The following is a 19,761-nucleotide window of genomic DNA, read 5'->3' as shown; positions in this document are numbered from 1 at the left end:
GACACATGGAGACATACTGGGTAATTTTTATTTAAAAAATAGGGAAAGTCGTGGATGACTGAGAGAAACACGTGTTTAGTACCTATTCAGTACAATTCTTAGTGTCAGACAGAACTTGTAGGGTTGTGAAGAGGCTTGTCAGTGAGTGTGTATGTGACCCTTGTGTAATTCACAGCATATAAGTGAGGGCAGACAAGATTTGCCCAGGGACATAAAATACGAGTCAAAAATTATCCAGTAGGGTAAGCAGGTTAGCTCAGGGCCATGATTATTGGGGAGAAGTCAAGGGGAGCTAACAGTCCCTTTTCCAGCAGGTTAATACCCACAGGCCACGAGCTCTCATTTGCTGGCAGAACCTGAGGGAACCACTGTTATTACCACCCTGCCTCCTGTGTATACACATGTGCTTTCATACACACCCAGGAAGTGAACGTAGGTCCCTTTTCAGTGCTTGTCCAGTCTGCTCGTCCATCCTGGCTGGTGGAGGCCTCACCACCTTTCGGTTTTGGAGATTCCTCCCAGGAAACTCTGCATCTTGGGTATGTGCAGCCATTTCCTCTCGTTCCCGCTGAGACACACCCTAGGAGGCCACACAGAATGAGTCTAATGTCTGCCATCTTCCCAACATTTCTTCTTATGATTGAAGACACAAATCCTGCCTTTTCTTTCACAGAATCTGTATAATCTCAACATCCGTGTTCTCCTTTGTCTGCTCTCCAGGTCCTAAATGGCCCGTGAGGCATCACTTGTATTTTGGTCATTCTCACAGAACACACCACCTGGGTTCCTTGCCCCCTGTCCTCCGACTGGGTTTGCCAGTAGGAGGCGCTGCAGGGACCACTGGTGGGAGGAGGGAAGATTCAAGGCGCTGACTCCCCACTCTTCCCTCCAGCGCTGCTACAGCAGTGCCTGCATTCCTCTACCTACAGCAGTAGCACGTGTTTGGTGGCCCCTCTCGAAGGTCACAGCTTTGCTGGGTTCTGGAAACAACTCCCTTCTGCTGTCCCTTCAGTCTAGAGATGGTAACAGCTTCCATCTCTTTCTAGTCCCAGGGAGCTCTGCCATTTATTGCTGTCACCTGCCTGCACCGCTGTAAATAGCCTGGTCATTAAGTCTCTTCAGTGATCTCTTTGATTCCGCCATCTGTTCCCTCTCAAGACCTAATTAGACACTCAGAAAGATAAAATATTAGCAAGAATTTATCCATATTGCAGAACTGTCACATTTCTCCATGTTAATTCCAAAACACATGTGAATTAAGAAGTGTCTGGTAACTGCTAGAAGGAAGGCAAAGACAGAACAGTCTCATGATTAGTGTGTGAAAGTCAGAGGGGCCCCCTGTGCAGTCACTGCTGCCCTGGGTCGTGGGGAATCACCAACCTCTGTCAGAGAACGAGCGTGGCCAGGACGGGATGACTGCTGCTCTCTCCCCAAACAGCCTACAGATAAATCCCGTGAGGAAGGAGTGAAATCTACATGAGCAGCATGTCCAGAGATGGGACAGGATGGAGACAGGCCCTTCTCAGCCCTGGATCTCTAGGGTTTTGGAGAACCGCTCAGTCCATGGGATGTGTGAGGCCCCATGACCTGGAGCAACAAGGACCCATCTAAGGAGCAAGTACAAATTACAGTACAAAGAAGGAATGCACACAAATATGCAGGAAATGACCAAGGGCTTCAGTGCCAGCTGCTATAACAAAAGATCCATAGACTGAGTGGCTTAAATAACAGGAATTTATTGCTCACAGTTCTGGAGGCTGAGAGTCCAAGGTCAAGGTGCCGGCAGATCCATTGTCTGGTGAGGGCCCACTTCCTGGTTTGCAGATGGCCTTCTTCTCATATCCTCACGTGGAGGAGAGGAGAGAGAGAGAGAGAGAGAGAGAGAGAGAGAGAGAGAGAGAGAGAGAGAGGAAACAAGCTCTCGGGTCTATTTACAGGGGCTCTAATCCCATTCACGAGGGCTCCACCTTCATGACTTAATTACCCCCAAAAGGCCCTACTTCCAAATACAACTGCATGGAAGGTTAGGATTTAATCCAATAAATTTGGTGGGGACAGAAACATTCAGTCCACAGCACAAGCCAAAGCTGAAATTTCATTGAGCACAGAGAGGAATATGCACCGTTCCACCTCCCCTCCTCACCTGCCCTTCTCCTCTGCCCACCTGCCGCCGCCTCAAAGAAGAGATGGATCTCCGACCCTGATCAGGTCTTACATTTCTTGTTCCAAATTATAAGAATCATCACCCATCTACCCCTCTTTTTAAAGTGAACCATCTCATCCTAAAGACAAAAACTTTAGGAAAATATTGAAAATAGTAAGATTCTGAGGGTTGGGACCAAGATGGCGCAGTAGGTGAACGCTATGCTTACCTTCTCATGACCACATCAAAATTACAACTAAACTACAAAACAACATCATTGAGAATCACCTAAAATCTTGCTGAACTGAAGCCCTACAACTAAGGATACACAGAAGAAGCCACCTCAAGCCTGACAGGAAGGGCCGACACGCAGAACAGGCTGGTCCCACACCCACGTGTGACCATTAAAGATCAGGAGAGATTTCTCGGCTGTGGAGGACCCCCCACCCCTGGAGGACTAAGAGGTCCCAGCCCCACCCCAGCCCAGGGTTCCAATGCTGGGGAGAGAAGTCCCCATAACTTCTGGCTGTGAAAACCAGTGGAGATTGTGACTGAGTGAGACTGAGAGCGGCTACACTCACAGGTGCTCCTCTTAAAGGGACCACGCACAGGCTTACCCTCCAACGGAATCACTCACTCTGAGCTCCAGCACTGGGGCAGCCGCTGGAAAGGGCAGGGACATATGAGGAACTGAATTGTCTGGCTTGGGACAGGGGTTGGAGAGGTGGTTTTCTCCTGGATGGAAGAGATGGAGGAGGCCGTTGTTTCTTTGTTGCGCCCTCCCTCTTCCCAGTGTACAGATGCAGGTGGCCACCATATCTGAGTCTCCACTGTGCATTGGCCATGCCCTGGCAATTTGAGACCCACCCTGCCCAACTTTTGGGCATACCGAAGCCTTTTCCAGTGGTTTTTTCATACAAACTGCCTGAATTAGCTCATGCTGCAAACTTTCCTAGGGTCTTTCAAAGGTTCTTGGAACCCAGACAAGCAGCATCTGGATTGGGCGTGTCCTGTACCTCTGGCTGAGCAGCCCTAAGCCCAGCAGCCAGCTTTGGTTCGCAACTTGGCCTCTTAAGGCTCTTTCAAGCATGTAAGGGATGATGGCCATCTGTGGATTTCTTTTTTTCTCCTGCTGGATAGTCCTGGGTGGGGCACAGGCTGTGGCTGAACTTGACCTGCAGCAAGTCCCCTCCCAGGTGGTCCTGGGACTGGTGCTCCCAGTGGCCAGCTTCAAAACAAGCTGGAGCATCACCCAGCCACCTACAAGAATGACACACCGAAGGGGTAGATTGGGCAGACACCAGAGGCTTGGTGAGGCAGATCCTGCTCTGTAGGATCAGCCCTTGCACCACAGCTCTTCTACTGTAGTCACAGCCAGTCCTCACAACCAGTGAGCCTGAGAGTCAGTCCTTCCCATTGATGTGCAAATCTCAACCAAGGCTCAACTACAAGAGGAGGGCACACACACCCACACAAGGGACACACCTGGAGTGTGTGGTCAGGTGACCAGAAAGACTGCACCACTGAATCCTACAGCACACATACTACATAAGGCCACTCTACCAAGACCAGAAGACATAGCAGCCCTACATAGAAACAAACACAGGGAGGCAGCCAAAATGGGGATACAAAAAACATCCCCCAAATGAAAGAACAGAAGAAAGCTCCAGAAAAGGAACTAAGCGAAACAGAGATAAGCAAGCTATCAGATGCAGAGTTCCAAACACTGGTTATATGGAATGCTCAATGATCTCATTAAAATGGAGAAGGAAACTATGAAAAAGAACCAGTCAGAAATAAAGAATACAATAATGGAAATGAAGAATATATTACAGGGAATCAACAGTAGATTAGATGAAGCAGAGGATCCAACCAGTGATATAGAAGATAAAGTAGGAGAAAACATCGAACCAGAACAGCAAAAAGGAAACAGAATCCAAAAAATTGAGGAGAGTTTAAGGGGCCTCTGGGACAATATCAAGTGTACCAATATTCACATTATAGGGGTACCAGAAGGAGAAGAGAGAGAGCAAGGAATTGAAAACCTACTTGAAGAAATAATGACAGAAAACTTCCCTAACCTGGAGAAGGAAATAGATATACAAGCCCAGGAAGCACAAAGAGTCCCAAACAAGATAAACACAAAGAGGCCAACACCAAGACACATTGTAATTAAAATGCCAAAGACAAAGAGAGAATCTTAAAAGCAGCAAGAGAAAAGCAGTTAGTTACCTACAAGGGAGCCATCATAAAACTGTTAGCTGATTTCTCAACAGAAACTTTGCAGGCAAGAAAGGAGTGGCAGGAAATATTCCAAATGATGAAAAGCAACGACATACAAGCAAGATTGCTCTACCCAGTAAGAGGATCATTTAGAATTGAAGGACAGATAAGGAGCTTCCCAGACAAGAAAAAGCTGGAGTTAATCATCACCAAACGAGTATTACAAGGACTCTTAGAGGGGCTTCTTTAAGATGGGAGGGGGGTTAAAGACGGGTGAAAGGGGAAGGGATTAAGACGTACAAATTGGTTGTTATACAGTAGTCATGGGGATGTAGGTTATAGCATAAGGAATGTAATAACTATGTATGGTGCCAGATAGGTACTAGATCTATCAGGGTGATAGATGGGAATGGGGTTGGGGCAGGGTGAAAAAGGTAAAGGCATTAAGAAGTATAAATTGATAGTTAATACAATATGGGGAATATAATTGAAAATGTTGTAAAGATCATATTAGATGCCAGATGGGCACTGGACTTATCAGGGGGATCATGTCACATCCAGTGCAACACGGGCAGTGAGGGTGCGAGAAGGAGTGGCTTTGGGTTAAGTTTTAAGAAAGAAACATACAGAAACTTAATGCAGTTAAACTCAGAAGGCCAGGGGTCTCACAGTCATGAAAGACTGGAGCCCAGAACAAAGCCGACTGGAGGTTTTTATTGATAAGTATACAAGGGAGTAGCAGTGTTTTTGGCATGGTCTGTGAGACTCACTTATCACTTTATAGAAACAACCCAAACCAATTATGTTGATCTTCAAACAGCCGAAGCAGAAAGTCCTTGAGGTGAGGTATGCAACTCTTTTAAGGGACATATATCACATGTTGAAATTGTTTCACAGAGGATTTCCAGAAAAATGGCGGCGTGAGGTGAGCCTCTGTAAAGCTCCCCTGGAATTTACAAAGAATCGAACAACAAAAACTCCACAAAGGACTCCCTGCACAGCAGACAGGCAAGACGAAGAGGCCCACTACCGACTGAAATCACCTACAGGTGGATGATTCGTGCGAGTGGAGGGAGGAAGAAAGGGAGAAGTGAGGAGACGGAGCTGCACGGGCGCAGGACGCAGACCTCGCTCAGTGCGCCGAGCTCGCTGCTTCCCGGAACTACCGCAGCTGCGAGTGAGGGAAGAACTCGGACTGCTAGGGCTCTGCTTATGGCCCATAGGGCTGAGGGGACAGCATATACCACGGCTGAACCCAACGCTCACAGCAGAGACCTTGGAGAAAAGACTGAGGGAAAAAGGCTGAAAACGGTGGTTTAAGCCCTCACTGCCGAGCAGAGAGCGGAGCCTTAGGCACTGAGACTAGCCGCCCCCTCCCTCCCCTCCCAGAGCTCGCCCCGCCCCCACCTGCCCGGTGCTAGAAGCGAAACAGTAGCAGTGTCAGATCAAAACAGAAAATTTGCTGTTTTGAGAACTGTGGCCCACAAACACAGATTCGCTGCCCAACTAGTTCCGGCAAAGGGGAGGGAGCTGTGGAAGCAGGACCGGCTGTGGTGGTGGTCACCGCCATTGCTCTGGGCCACCTCTCACAACTCACCCCGCCCCTGACCCCACCTAACTGGGCGGATCCCTGCAGGAGTAAACAGAACTGCTGAAACATACGGGCTCTGAATCAGGAACTGGAAGAGCTTTGGAACATCAAAAGCTCTCCGCATACCCACCGGGACACTGCGCCCTGTGACCTAGACGAACTATTAACAGAGGAGAAGCCCATCTCCCAGGGAATCCCCCCATTGTGTGAGAAACTGGAATAGTGCAGAGAAAACATAGCACTACCGTGTGGGGAAAAAAAATAAATTGCAGTTGGAGAAATAATAAAACATTCTACCAAGTACTGGAAAACAAAATAAAGACCTCTTCGTATCAACCTGTTGCAGAAATCACTCCTGTAGATGTCTAGGAAGAGAAATAGTAAACCAGTAATCGCCATGAATAACCAAGGCAACAAGATAGCTCAGAAAGAAAGTGAAAAATCTCCAGAGAAGGCACTTAAAGATACAGAAATATGTGACTTAAATGATAGAGAATTCAAGATTGCAGTTCTGAAAAAACTCAACGAGATGCAAGAAAACACAGATAGGCAGTTAAATGAACTCAGAAACACAATCAAAGAACAGCATGAGCATTTTACGAAAGAAATTGAAATTTTAAAAAAGAACCAAATAGAATTTCTGGAGATTAAGAACTCAATGGAAGAAATTAAGAATGAAATAACCATCTTAGGTAGTAGAGTTGACCAGATGGAGGAAAGAATCAGTGACATCGAAGATAGAAACCTGGAAATGACACAGATAGAAGAAGAAAGAGACTTGAGACTTAAAAGAAATGAAAGAACTCTACAAGAACTTTCTGACTCCATCAGAAAGAGCAATATAGGAATAATGGGCATACCAGGAGAAGAAAGAGAGAAGGGAACAGAGAATATATTCAAACAAATTGTTGATGAGAACTTCCCAAATTTGTGGACAGAACTGGACCCTCGAATCCAAGAAGCAAATAGAACACCTAGTTACCTCAATCCCAACAGGCCTTGTCCAAGGCACATCGTATTGAAGCTGTCTAAAATCAACGACAAAGAAAGAAAAAAAAAAAAAAAGAAATTGTTTCACAGAGCTGAGCAGAGAGAGCTTAACCTTATCACTCTCAAGACTTTTCTCCCAATTAAATGAGAGGGAAAAGTCAGAGCCAGCAGCCGCTTTTCCCAGGCAGGGGGAAGGGGAGACAAGGCCCCTTCCCAGATCTTTCTAAGGCAGCTCATCGGGGGCCTCCATGGGGTTCCGCCTGGCTGAGTTGCCCACACCCCCCGTGGGGGATCTTACTCGTCATTGGCTGCAAATCCTCTTTTGGAGACTAAATAGAGAGAAATATACAGTCCAAGAGATGCACAGTCTCACAGGCTCTTCTTTCCTTAAGGAAAGACACGGGGGGACAATCGGCTAGGCTGTCGTGTGACAACAGGATCACATCATAGACTGTGTAGATGCCTGATCAATGCACTGTACACCTGAAATAGAATAATATTGAATGTCAACTATAACTAAATATATAGGTACACATAGTCACGGGATGTGGAGCACAACATAGGGAAGATAGTCAATGGTATCATAACAGCTATATGAGATGTTAGAGGGGTAGTAGCTTGGGGGATGGGTTACCTCTTTATGAGGGGTATAAATGTCTATTACATTGCTTTGTACACCTGAAACTAATTAAAAAAGTATTTAGTTCAAAAAAATAAAAAATAAAAACATCACTCCGAACACTTGCTGATTTAACACTCCAGAACTTTTTACTAAGGGCTGTTTTGATAAAACTGCCATTGCTTCTCATTGAGAATCGTGTTTAAAATGAAGAGAATATTCTTTCACTAAGTGCCCCTCCTGTGCTGACAGACAGTCTTAAGAAGACTAAATAAGCATCTTCACAGCCATGGGGTTGCTGGGGCGTGTTCAGGATTTTCTGTGCAGTCAGTGATGTGAGGACATCCACAGTGTGAAGTGTTGGCTGTGCAGTCAGTGATGTGAGGACACACACAGTGTGAAGTGTTGGACACGGTTACCCAGCGCCATGTGGAGCCTCACCCACCCAGGATGGCTGCACCCAATTTTGACATCATGTTATGGGTAAACACGCACTGGAAAATGAACCAAAGAACCACGGTGGATCTTATACGTCTGTAAACCATGTTTTGTAGGTAACTTTTCAGTTTTCCCAAAAGGCTGATATTGTTCAATATTTTCATTACATCAGTGTTAATTTTGAGTTGGCAGAGGTAACCTAACCAACTACCATTATGTATTGGTACTGAGGGATATACCAATAAAGTTATTGAAATACAAAAAATAAAAAATAAAAATTAAGAGAATTGCCAGTCCCTAGTTTCATGTGGCTGTTGTGAGATGGGGCTGGGAGGGTCTGCCCCATCTGGGAACACAGAATATGCTTCTTTTATGCCTCCCTGAGGGAGGCAACCAGCCAGTGTCTGGAGCCCTCCAGGAAAACCCTCAGGACTCTGTCTGCTCAGCTGCCTCCATCAGAAACTTCCCCTAAAGAAAACCGGATGTCTTAGAAATCAGTTAAGGACAAAGATAGTCAGTGAATCTGATAAATAAAATGAAAAACCAACACTCCACCACCCAGCAGGGAAGCTACCAGACTATATGTTCTGCATGTGGAGAAGATACATTGAACATAGAAGTGGGAATTTGTGCAAAAATGAGAAGACATGGTCACCTCAGAAAACCGCATGAGACGTTCTGTAGGAAGCAGGACCCAGGGTGAAGGTGGCCTGTGTTTCTGCCACCCTGTCGTAGCCACAGTGATGGCGCTTAGTCCTGGTATGAAATGTGGGAACGAAAGCACATGACCAAACTGATGACTGGTGTCTGTTTCTTGTGTGTTTGCCCATCGCTCTTGCTCTGGGGGAAGTTTCCTGAAAGACGCAGAAGACAGGAAACACTATTCTTGGATCCAGACCTGTTGTTTGCCTTTCCCGTTATTGGAGGACATGCCTGCAGATGGCGAATGAGCAGCTCTGTTTCTTGTCCCTGTTTGTCCTCCAGCCCCGCCCACAGGGAAGTCAGAGTCTAAGGAGAGGGTGGGGCCTCAATGTACAAATCAACAAGGGTTGATTCTGTCATCTGAGCTCAGGAGTTCCTTCGCAAGGTTGGGAATAGAAATGTCTAGTTATAATTTAGAAACTACAAATATTGCTCTAAGACAAAAGAAATTAAATAATGGTGTTACATGTCTTTGCTTCTCCACTCTAGAAACTACAAATACTGCTCTGAGAGAAAAAAAATTAAATAATGATGTTACATGTCTTTGCCTCTCCACTCAGAGCTGCTGGTTTCTTTTGAGTGTCTAAGATGTACTGAACATTCAACATAAAGCGAGGCACTTAGACTTCTCAGAGTCTCCTCGTCATTAATTGTAGTGGGAAACATTTTGTCAGTTTCATCATTCCTCTCTCTCTCACTCACTCTCTCTGTCTGTCTCTCTCTCTCTTAAAGAAGCTAAATACAGACTTTTTAAAAAAATTACCAGTAGAAAAAATAAAATATTGTATGGGGTTCACCCCAGAATAACGCAGTGTGGGTTATGGTTGGGGATACAGATAAATCATGATTCGACATGATTGATAGTTGTAGTTGAGTGAAGGATACATGAAGTTTCATTGTATGTATTTTTCTCTCTACTTTTGTGTATGTTTACACAGACATTTGTGTATGTTTAAAATTTCCTTAGTATAGAGTTTTAAAAACAAACACAAAGGTGACCTAGCATCCAGTGGAGGCATCACATATTCTGAGGAATCAGGAGATCCTGGTTATAATTTCAAAGCAAACCTTCAATAAAGATGGATAGTTCGGAATGAAACCACAGAACAACATGCCTTAAATATCTCCAAACTCTCCCATTTCCTCTTCTCAATTAACATGGGTCACCATGCTTCCTCTCTTCATCAGTTCCATGTGGCAAGGGCTGGAGCCCTCCCCAATCCCCGACAGGGAAGAGAGGGGGGGATTGGAAAACACTATTTTATCATCAGTGACAGGAAATAGGATTGGCACTGAGAGGGAGGGGCAGGCAGGAGACACCTGGAGAGGTGCTTTTCCCAGGAATTCCTTTTTCCCTCTGACAGAAGGTGTAGATGGGACCATAGACCCTTGGTCTCAGGGGTCTCCTAACACCTTGAAAATTGCATTAAAATCGTGTGGTGTACAGGTAAGTGATTGTAGCTGGGACAGGCATGGGGCAAGGCCATAGTTCTCATCAGAATGTCACAGTGTCTGGATCCACTGAGGGAAGAGAGGATCTGAGTATATATACTCTGCCCATCCAACTGACTCTGAGGGAAAGCAGTGGAGACAAAAGCATCAAGGGATCTAAGCCACCAGCAGCAAGGGGAGGGGCATGTCCCCTTTGGCAGTCATTGTCCCTCAGCTCTTGCTTCAGCTGATGAGCTTCCTGAAGACTCCAAGGTCCTGCTTCCATCCTGAGTGGGGTGACCCTGACGCTAGTGGAGCTGAAGCCCAGAGCCCCTCACTCCACATCCCCTTCTAATCATCACTCACTTTTCTACCAAATTTTGTATTTATGTCTTTGCATTCTTTTTTGATAATGGAGCCCCCCAAATTGTGTAAACTCTGGCCCCCACAAAACTTGCTGTTCACACCACAAAGATGGTCCCACATCTATAAATCTCAGCAGTGAGAGGTCCCCAGTTGCTCTCTGTCCACTGCCCCCCCAGTCACCTGATTTCCCCCCGCCTCACCAGGAACTGTTGTTACCAATTGCTTTTGTACCTTTTCAGAGACTGATGAAGCATTTAACCCTTACACTGTTCCCCCAACAATAAAGATTTTCCCCATCTCCGTGTCTGGCTCTGTTGTTGCGGAAAAGTGGCAAGGACCGAGAGAGTCAAGCGGCACGCAGAGACCAGGGAGAACACAGCTTTATTATGCCAGCGGGCTCAGCAGGATTGTTCCCAAAGACTGAGCACTTACTGGGGTCGGGAGCTTTGTTTTATTGGGTTAGGCCTCCGGTTTGGGGGCGAAATCTGGCCGGGGTGCTGGGGAGGTCCGTCCCTAGCAGCTGTGATCGCTCAACATTGTTTTGACAGGGAGGCCTCTAACTATGGTGCCCACTGGAGACATCTCCGCTAATAAGGTATGGGAGGAGGAGAGGGATGGAGCTCCGAGCGGGTCCCGCAGGAAAAAACTGTCCCGACACTGAGCTGCTAGGAATTCAGCAGTGTCCGTGGGCACCGCTTGTTGTCCTTGCAAAGGCAGAGCATTCACGTGGGAGTCAGGCCAAGGCCTCAGTTTGGCGCAGACACCCCCACGTCCTTCCTGCTGACAACTGAGCTGCCCAGGACCTCACCGCAGTTCCTGTGGGGACGTAGCAAGCTCTGCCCTGATGCTGTCGGTGTGGGCTTATATTCTCACTGACTCTGAGCAGAGAGCCATACCTGGGTCCTGGGCCCTGCCCCCACGCCACAGCTCGTTAATGCCTCTGGACCCTCCCCTCTGGGTCTACTGTAGACAATAGAAAATTGGGTGGGAGAGACACAGCGCTTTCATCCAGAGTCAATGCCAAAAGCACTTTAGAAACTTGGATTCTCCTTCATGAAGGACAAATGGAAATACTGCATATGCGTAAATATAATGACAGTAATGATGTGTGTTAATTTTCTTACCTGGCAAAAGGTGGCTGAAATTATGATGCAAATTTTATGGATCAATGCAAAAGAAATACAACAAAAATTGACATTTTTAAAGCAAAGATCTAAATATCCCATTTATGTGGGATACAGTCAAAAATCATGCTCAGCACTTTAGTGGTTCTCCGCTTTCAGCACCTCAGGCAGGGAGAATAAGAAACCGGGAATGTGCTAAACCCCCGGGAGACAAAAAAAATCCTGTGATGTGTTTAAGGAAGAACTTATGTAGATTTAAAAGGTCCTTGCTTACAAACATAAAAACTATTTACAATTATAATTTTTAAAAAATACAAAATTGTTTTACTAAACATCCACTTGAAACATTTCCCAGAGAAAGATTGGGATCAAATAATTAACATGATTTAAAGAAGCCCGTTTCATGCAGATCTGAGAAAATACCGCCTAATAAAATCCCTTCCCAATAATCTAAACTAACACACAGAAGGGCGAGCCCAGAGGGCAGATGCCTTAGAGCCCAGTGTTCGGTTTATTGAGAGCATCTCTCGCACACTCAGAAATCCCAACAAGAAACCTGCAGAGCTGCCAACACTGTAAGAAGTCCATGTCTTCATCTTCGTTCTTATTCAGAATAACTTTTCACCTACATTCGCTGGGAAGGGAGCTACAGGGAGCCTAAAACCAGGGCTGAATTTTAATTAAATGTCCTAACAAGGTTAAGGTCCAAGCACAGGGTTAAATCCCAGACTCCAAGTGTCAGAGGCATGTGGCCCTATAGAGTGTGTTTTGGCCAAACTATCTCCAAGAGATTTTTCCAAATAATTGTTTTACTTGGAAATTAATCTGAGCAACACCCCCTACCCACCTCAGTACCTTTGCACTTGCTTTGCCTCCTCCCTGGAATGCTTCTCCCTGATTTCCCCAGGCCTTCTCCCTCATTTCTTTGCATCCTCAGTGACGCCTACTCTGTTTAAAATTTCAACCCCTAGCACCCACTGCCCTCCCTATACTTTCCCTCCCCTGATTGTTCTCCATAGCATGAATCATGAGCTGACATACCACATCATTTAGTTATTTTATTTATTGTTTGTCTCCTAAAAGTATAATGAAAACTTCATGAAAACATGGTTTTTTTCAATTCTTTTTTTTCTGCTTTCCCCCAGCACGCACAGTATTCGACAGCAAATTGCGGGCTCAATAAATATTTGTTGAATGAATGAATCTGAATGTAATTTGTTTTCTTCTTTTCTTTTTTCTTTTTTTTAAAGATTTTATTTGGGAAGGGGAACAGGATTTTATTGGGGAACAGTGTGTATTTCCATGACATTTTTATTGGAGAACACTGTGTTTTTCCCAGGATCCATCAGCTCCATCCAAGTCAAATTGTTGTCCTTTCAATCTTAGTTGTGGAGGGCGCAGCTCAGCTCCAAGTCCAGTTGCTGTGGTTAGTTGCAGGAGGTGCAGCCCACCGTCCCTTGCGGGAATCGAACCGGCAACCTTGTGGTTGAGAGCATGCGCTCTAACCAACTGAGCCACCCATCCACCCCATAGTTTGTTTTCATTAGGTCACATCCTGCAGGGCCCATCGAAAGGAACAGCTGTAGAGTATATCTCCAAATTTGCTAATCAAGTTAGCCTTTCAGTGTAAGAGATTTGTTTTGTTTATTTTTATTGAGTTCACTTTTTTTGGTCATTGTTATTGATGACGGTGGTAGAAAACCATGTTTACTTACCCCATTGAATCGGCTTTCAGTGCACACTTCATTAGCATTAGACACACTCTTAAGAGTCCTTTATTTCCATCGTCTCCTCATACCGTCCATTTCCTACACCTTTTACCTCTCAGAGTTCAGACTTGATCTTGCCCATGACCTTCAAGGTTATGGCCAGAGACACCAAAGTCCTGAACTCCTGGGTGACAGTGCACAGCTGCCCTCGGTGCACCCTCATTCCCATCCTTGTGGGAGGGCGAGGGATGGAGCTCTTAGGACATGAAAAAGAACACTCTCTTATTAATATTGATCAGCTCATCACTTCTCATGGCTCCACACATGGGGTGGGGATGACGAAAGTGTAAGAGGATGACAAGAGACCTGGCGTCACTTAGCAGCTCATTCACCCCTGCCTTGTCAGAGAACATTTGGATTGGAAAAAGATGTGAACAAAGTTATTGAGTCACCTTAGAAACTGAAGAGTCTAAATAAGAACAAGAGGAATAAACTACATGTAGAACCATCAATAGACACTACTGAGAAGAGGGGAAATGATAGCTCTAGAAAATATTCTTAAAGTTGTTGATGAATGGATTGTTGATTGGGGAAGTAGGACCATGTAATACTATTCATTTAAAGATTGGAGGGTAGATGCCCATCAGTTTCCCCACAGATACAGACCCTGTAGACACACGGGCAGTCCCTGTGTGCTGCCTGCAGCCCCAGGGCCGAGATGCACCAGCCATGGTGGGGAGCACCCCAACATGCTCCCTGGAAGGTTGCTATGCCTGAGTTGGGCCATTCTTGTCTCACTCATGGGCTGTTTTCTTTTGTTATTGTTACGTTATTATTTTATTCCATTTTTATTAGATAACACTTTCAAATTTTCTGAAGTTTAAAAATACCCAAAGGCGTACTGTGGAAAGTCTTTTCACCGGTGTCACCCATTCTCACCATTTCTACTGCTCTCCCTCTTAGAGAACCATTGTTCTTAGTTCCCTGAATGTCTTTCCAGGTGCATGTATGTATTTTGTATGCTTGTGTATGTATCTATGCATGTATGCATGGATTATGTATGTGTGTATTATGTATGTTTGTGTATGTGTGTATTATGTATGTATGCATGCATTATGTATGTATGTATTGTGTGTGCATGTAACTGGGTATGTATGTATGTATGTATTATGTGTGTATGCATGCACTATGTATGTAAGTATGTATGTATGTATTGTGTATATGTGTATTATGTGTGTACATATGAATTTATGTACAGTAAGTGCTCACTTAACATCCTTGATAGGTTCTTGGAAACTGTGACTTTAAGCGAAACAATGTATAATGGAACCAACTGTACCACAGGCTAATTTACATAAACAAGCGTTAAGTTCCTACAACATATTTCTGGTCACAAAAACATCACCCAATTGTAAATAAAGACCCCAAACACTTCTAATATGAAACATTGAAATAAATGTGAACTATACAGACATTTAAGAAAGATAAATACAAACAAGTAAGGTAATGATTTTCCAACCCGCTTACTCCACTTCAAGGTCTCAGGTGGCCGAGCCCATCCCAGCACCTTAGGACGCCAGGCAGGAGCCCACCCGGGACAGGACGCCTTTCCATTGCAGGGCCACTCACACCCCCCACAATGCTCATCAGACTGGGGCAATGTAGACCCACCAGGTAACCTACATGCACACCTTCGGGATGTGGGAGGAAACCGCCTGACTGGAAAACACCCACGCACATGGGGAGAAAGTGCCAACTACACAGACAGTGGCCCTGGCCAGGAATCACTTTTCTTTTTCTCATCAGTGTTATAATGAAACAACATTGAATGAAACCACGTTATTCGAGGACCTGCTCTGTATATGTGTAACTACAATAAATTCTTGTTTCCCCTTTTAAACAAAATGTAGCATAGTATACCCAGTTCTGCAACATGATTGCTTCCAGTTAATAATTGAATTTGGAGGTGTTTTAATCAATACCTAGAGAATTTCCCTTTTGCTCTCTTTTTTTTTTTTAACAGCTTTATGGTATTCTATTATGTGGATGGATTTAACTGGTCATCTTGAGTTGTTTCCTCTTTTGCTATGAAAATAGTGCTGCAGTGAATAATCTACGTACATCATTTCTAGGCATGATGATACATCTGTAGGATAAATAATCAGAAGTGGGGTTGTGATTTTAATAGATATTTTATCTGCATGGGAGTTATAAAGAAGTACTGTTGATCTTCGTTATACATTTGGGCAAAATTAGGAGAAGTACCAATTCCATATCACTGGGAATAATCAGATCTCTCAGTTCCTGACCTCAAACCTGGACAAACCAGCCTCTCCCAGCTCACAGTCAGGGAGGACTGTTTACTGTCCTGGGTGAGACTTGAGATGAGCAGAGCTGCTGTATCATTAAAGGACTGACAGGCTTGGCTCAGGAGTTGAGCAAGAGATAGCACAGCGGCACTTCTGTCTCCAGAAACTAATGAGTCAGCCACACGGACTGAAGGGCAGACAGTAGAGGACTCTGGAAATGGGAGGTTACGGTCCATGGGAGACGGGCTGGGGTGGGCGTGATTCACACCTGTAGCGGCAGAACCTGAGCGACTCAGGTATTCAGACATATATGTGAATTGTCAATGTAAGAAATGTCCAAACCTGTGGAGAATTATTATGAAAATTTATTTGAGCCAAAAAGAGGATACACCTGGAAGCAAGATCTCAACAGACTGAGATAAATGCTTCTGAGAATAACAGTTTGCAGTTTCTTTTATGCATTTGAAATTACAGAAGGAACATAAGGAAGATTACAGGAAGGTGGGAGAAAGCAAGGTGGGATTGGATTACAGGCTAGTTAACAAGGTTATGTGCTCTCGGCTTATTTCACAGGTGTCTTAACCCAGATGGACGGGGCTGCTGGAGACAAGATAAACATTTTACTAAAAAGTGATAGGCCTGGGGCGTGACTACCCACCATGACCTGCCCCGTTAGGAATTCATGACCAGATCACCCTGGGAGACTACTTTCCATAGAACCATTTCTTTCTCCACAGAATGAATAAAGGAATACTCACTGAGGCTATCTGGGGAAAAGGAAGGAGTATGTCAACACACAACTCTATTTTACATGTGAAAACCTTCACACCTGGTGTTTTCAGCAACAAATGTAGGAAGAAATCTCAAGAAGAAGGGGAGACACAGATGACTGGCATCTAAAGGTCCCCTTGGGAATCAGGAGCCACCAAACCCTGCTCTATCCTATCGCGTCACAGAAACGAACGCTGTGCATGGCTTTCTGCCCCAAGTCTGCATGAGGGGCTAGTCGTCCTTACTTTTCCAATCTGTAGGTGATAGGGTGACAATTTATGAGGCTCAGATAATAAAATGGAATTGAGACAGGTTAGCTAGCATATTGTTAGGTAAACAGGGAAGTCCCTGGTGAATAAACAAGGCAGGCAGTTAGAGATAGATATCGGGTCTCTGCATTCTTGCACATCCAACATCACCCACAGAATGTGACCGCCCAGAAGACCCCTCTCAGCCCAAAACTTCCCCTTTTCATTGTAATTATCTACCCCTATGAGGAAACAATGGGTACAAAATACCCAAATAGATTAAACTAGTCACTTGCACCTGCGCAGTAAAGGCCACAACCACCAGCAATATGTATAAGATCAAACGTATGCCCGGAAGTTCATTAATATCATTATAACAGACTGAATTCTGGGAAGGAACATGCGCAGTCTAAAAAGATGAGGTAATAGCCTCTTGTCAATCACAGGTGTCAATCAAGTGTTCCCACACCCGGAGAGGAAAGCCTATTCTAGAGAAAAAAAGGATAAAAACTCCAGGTCTTTGCCCGTCAATGCCTTTTGGCCCCTTCCGTTGCTCAGCCCACTCCAAAGTCTTTGGCGCGTACTGTCTTTTCTAATAATGCCTTTGGAGTCTTGCATTTGCTCAGGGGCCCCCTCCAAACCCTTTGGAGTATAATTTTTCTTCTAATAATGACGCTGGAGCCACTGCTTTCTGCTCGGGCCCACTTCTATTTCTTTGAAGTATACTTTTCCTTCTAATAAACCGCTCTTTCACTACTTTACCTTGGTATCAAGTTCAATTCTTTGCTCGAGACACCAAGAACCTGGACACCACGCCAAGGAGGGCACATCCTCCCACGGAGAAGGGCCCACTCTCCGGTGACAGAATGATCGGTGCAATTATTCTCTTCACACCTCTGAGAAAGCCCAGCATGCATCTCACGTCTCCACACATAAGAAGCACCCGAGACATGGTGGCCTGTGACACGCCGGTCTTCACCCTGACTCACAGCAGTGCCCTCTTCCAGCATCCCTGAGGTCTGGATCATTTTCATCTCTTCCTCGTTTTCAGAAATCTCGTACCCATCAGACTAGGATCTAGCTCTTGTCTTTCACTCCATTGTCCATCAGCCACCCCGCCCCCATCTCAATAAAGCCAGTGAAGATGAACAAGGAGACGAGGAGGAGTCATTTCCCTTAAGACATGTTGAGGACAATTTTGGCTTATGTTCTGATAAGACGAGGCTGCTGAGATGCATCCACTTCATGATACGCGTGGTCTTGCCTCAAGGACCCAGGGCGCCGTGTCCTTGTGCTGATATTTCCTGCCCTCTGACCACGTGCACCAAGGTTTGCTTTGGACATGCCCATGGGTGATTCACCCCCACACACTTATTTTATTGTCCATCTCAAAGAGATTGTTGTTAAGTTATGAAGACGTGGGAGATGCTATGTTTCTTCCTCGTGTTGAAAAACCTGTGTTTCAGCAACATATTTATTTTTTATAATTTCACCTTCAGTTGGCTATCTAACTTTCCTGTTTTCAAACTTCTATGAGTGATACTGAGTGCCTACAAGTGAAACAAAAGCACACCCATTTGTTACTGACATGGTGAAGAGCTAATGACTGCAGGTTTGTTTCCACATTCACTCCGCCTGACCGACTCACTGCTAAAGCCAACCATTCTGGTATCACTGGCTGGATCTTGAAGGGTGGGGATGGAATTTATATCTGGGTAATTCAAAATCAAATCCAGACGACACCCGTCAAAAATCTCCACCCAGGACTGTCTTCTAAATTTTGCATCTGAAGGCAAGCAGTGTCTTTGAGAAGAGATCCAAACTAGAATTCTCAACTCCTGCCCTGTACTCAGAAATAAACAATTAAATCAGGGAGGGGCCACTGTAGACCCCTATCTAGTTATAGGTTGGTCTGGTTTCTGAAGAGATTAAAGAATCAACGTTCTGAAGTGTGGGGAGCTAAGATCAAACACCATCCTGGGGAGAATATTCTTGGCCTCCTCCTTCTTACTTTAAGCCAAAAATCATGACATTCAGGACACTTCTAGAGGCAAATGAGCACAAGATTGGAGTCAAGGTATAATTGGGATTAATAAACTTTAATGGAATTGATGCAAAATTAGAAAACGCAACCTCAGTTTTACTCTCTCTACCTACTGTAAACCAGCTCATTACCATTTGGGCGAATTGCTCCATTGGAAAGATTGATCCTCCCCAATTTTTTCCCATTTATTTCTCCTGAAATTGCTGCTTTCATTCAAACCTATTTCCCAGTCCTGACTGCACATTATAATCACACAGGGAGGTTTTAAAACATATGGATACGTGGAGGGGGGCAGATGAATTAAACCAGGATCTCTGGGAATGGGTTTCAGAAATGGTTATTTTTTAGAAATTTCCCAGTAATGCTAATTTCCAGCATTGGTTATGACTAAAGGAAAGAAAGTAATCCTCAGGCGGAGGTTAAGAGGTAATTACCGGAAAAAAATCCCATCCCTGGTGATGTGGTAGTTCTCACTGGTGGAGCACTTTTTCTGAGTGTTCTAGACCCTATAGCTGATGGGATGGCTCTGTTAGGTAGAAGTTAGAAAATATAGGAGAAGGAGGAAGGGTGGGAGGGGGTCCTTGAGCCTATAGAAAAGCTCCTATCTAGCTTTGATTAACTGTCTCCAGCCACGTATCTGTTTTTACAACAGATGACAAGAGGTGGTCTGGAGCAAGATAAGGATCTGGGTCAACAGACCTCCACCCTTCCTAGGAGGTGACGCCCTCCTGTGGAAGAGCATGCACCATTTTCCTGCCAAATCAATATGTAACTCCCTCACCCCACCCAGCAAACTATAAGTCCTCTGGATAAGAGCTCTCTCTTGCCCTTTATTTACACCAGTTCTCTCCCTCTCTCTCTCACCTCGGCTCTGTCCATTCTTTTCCTGAGAACGTATCACTAATACCTGGTACTTAGGCTTCTCTCTCTCTCTCTCTCTCTCTCTCTCTCTCTCTCTCTCTCTTTCTCCCCCCTCCGCCCCCACCTCAGCTAGGCCCCTTCTTTTCCCTGAGAATGTATCACTAATAAACCCTGCCTGCATATTTAAAAATA

This window comes from Rhinolophus sinicus, chromosome 2, assembly GCF_057876585.1.
Source record: "Rhinolophus sinicus isolate RSI-liver-muscle chromosome 2, RSI-T2T, whole genome shotgun sequence".
NCBI classification, from domain to species: domain Eukaryota; kingdom Metazoa; phylum Chordata; class Mammalia; order Chiroptera; family Rhinolophidae; genus Rhinolophus; species Rhinolophus sinicus.
The sequence above is the reverse complement of the archived record's forward strand: the minus strand, read 5'-3'. Positions refer to the sequence as shown.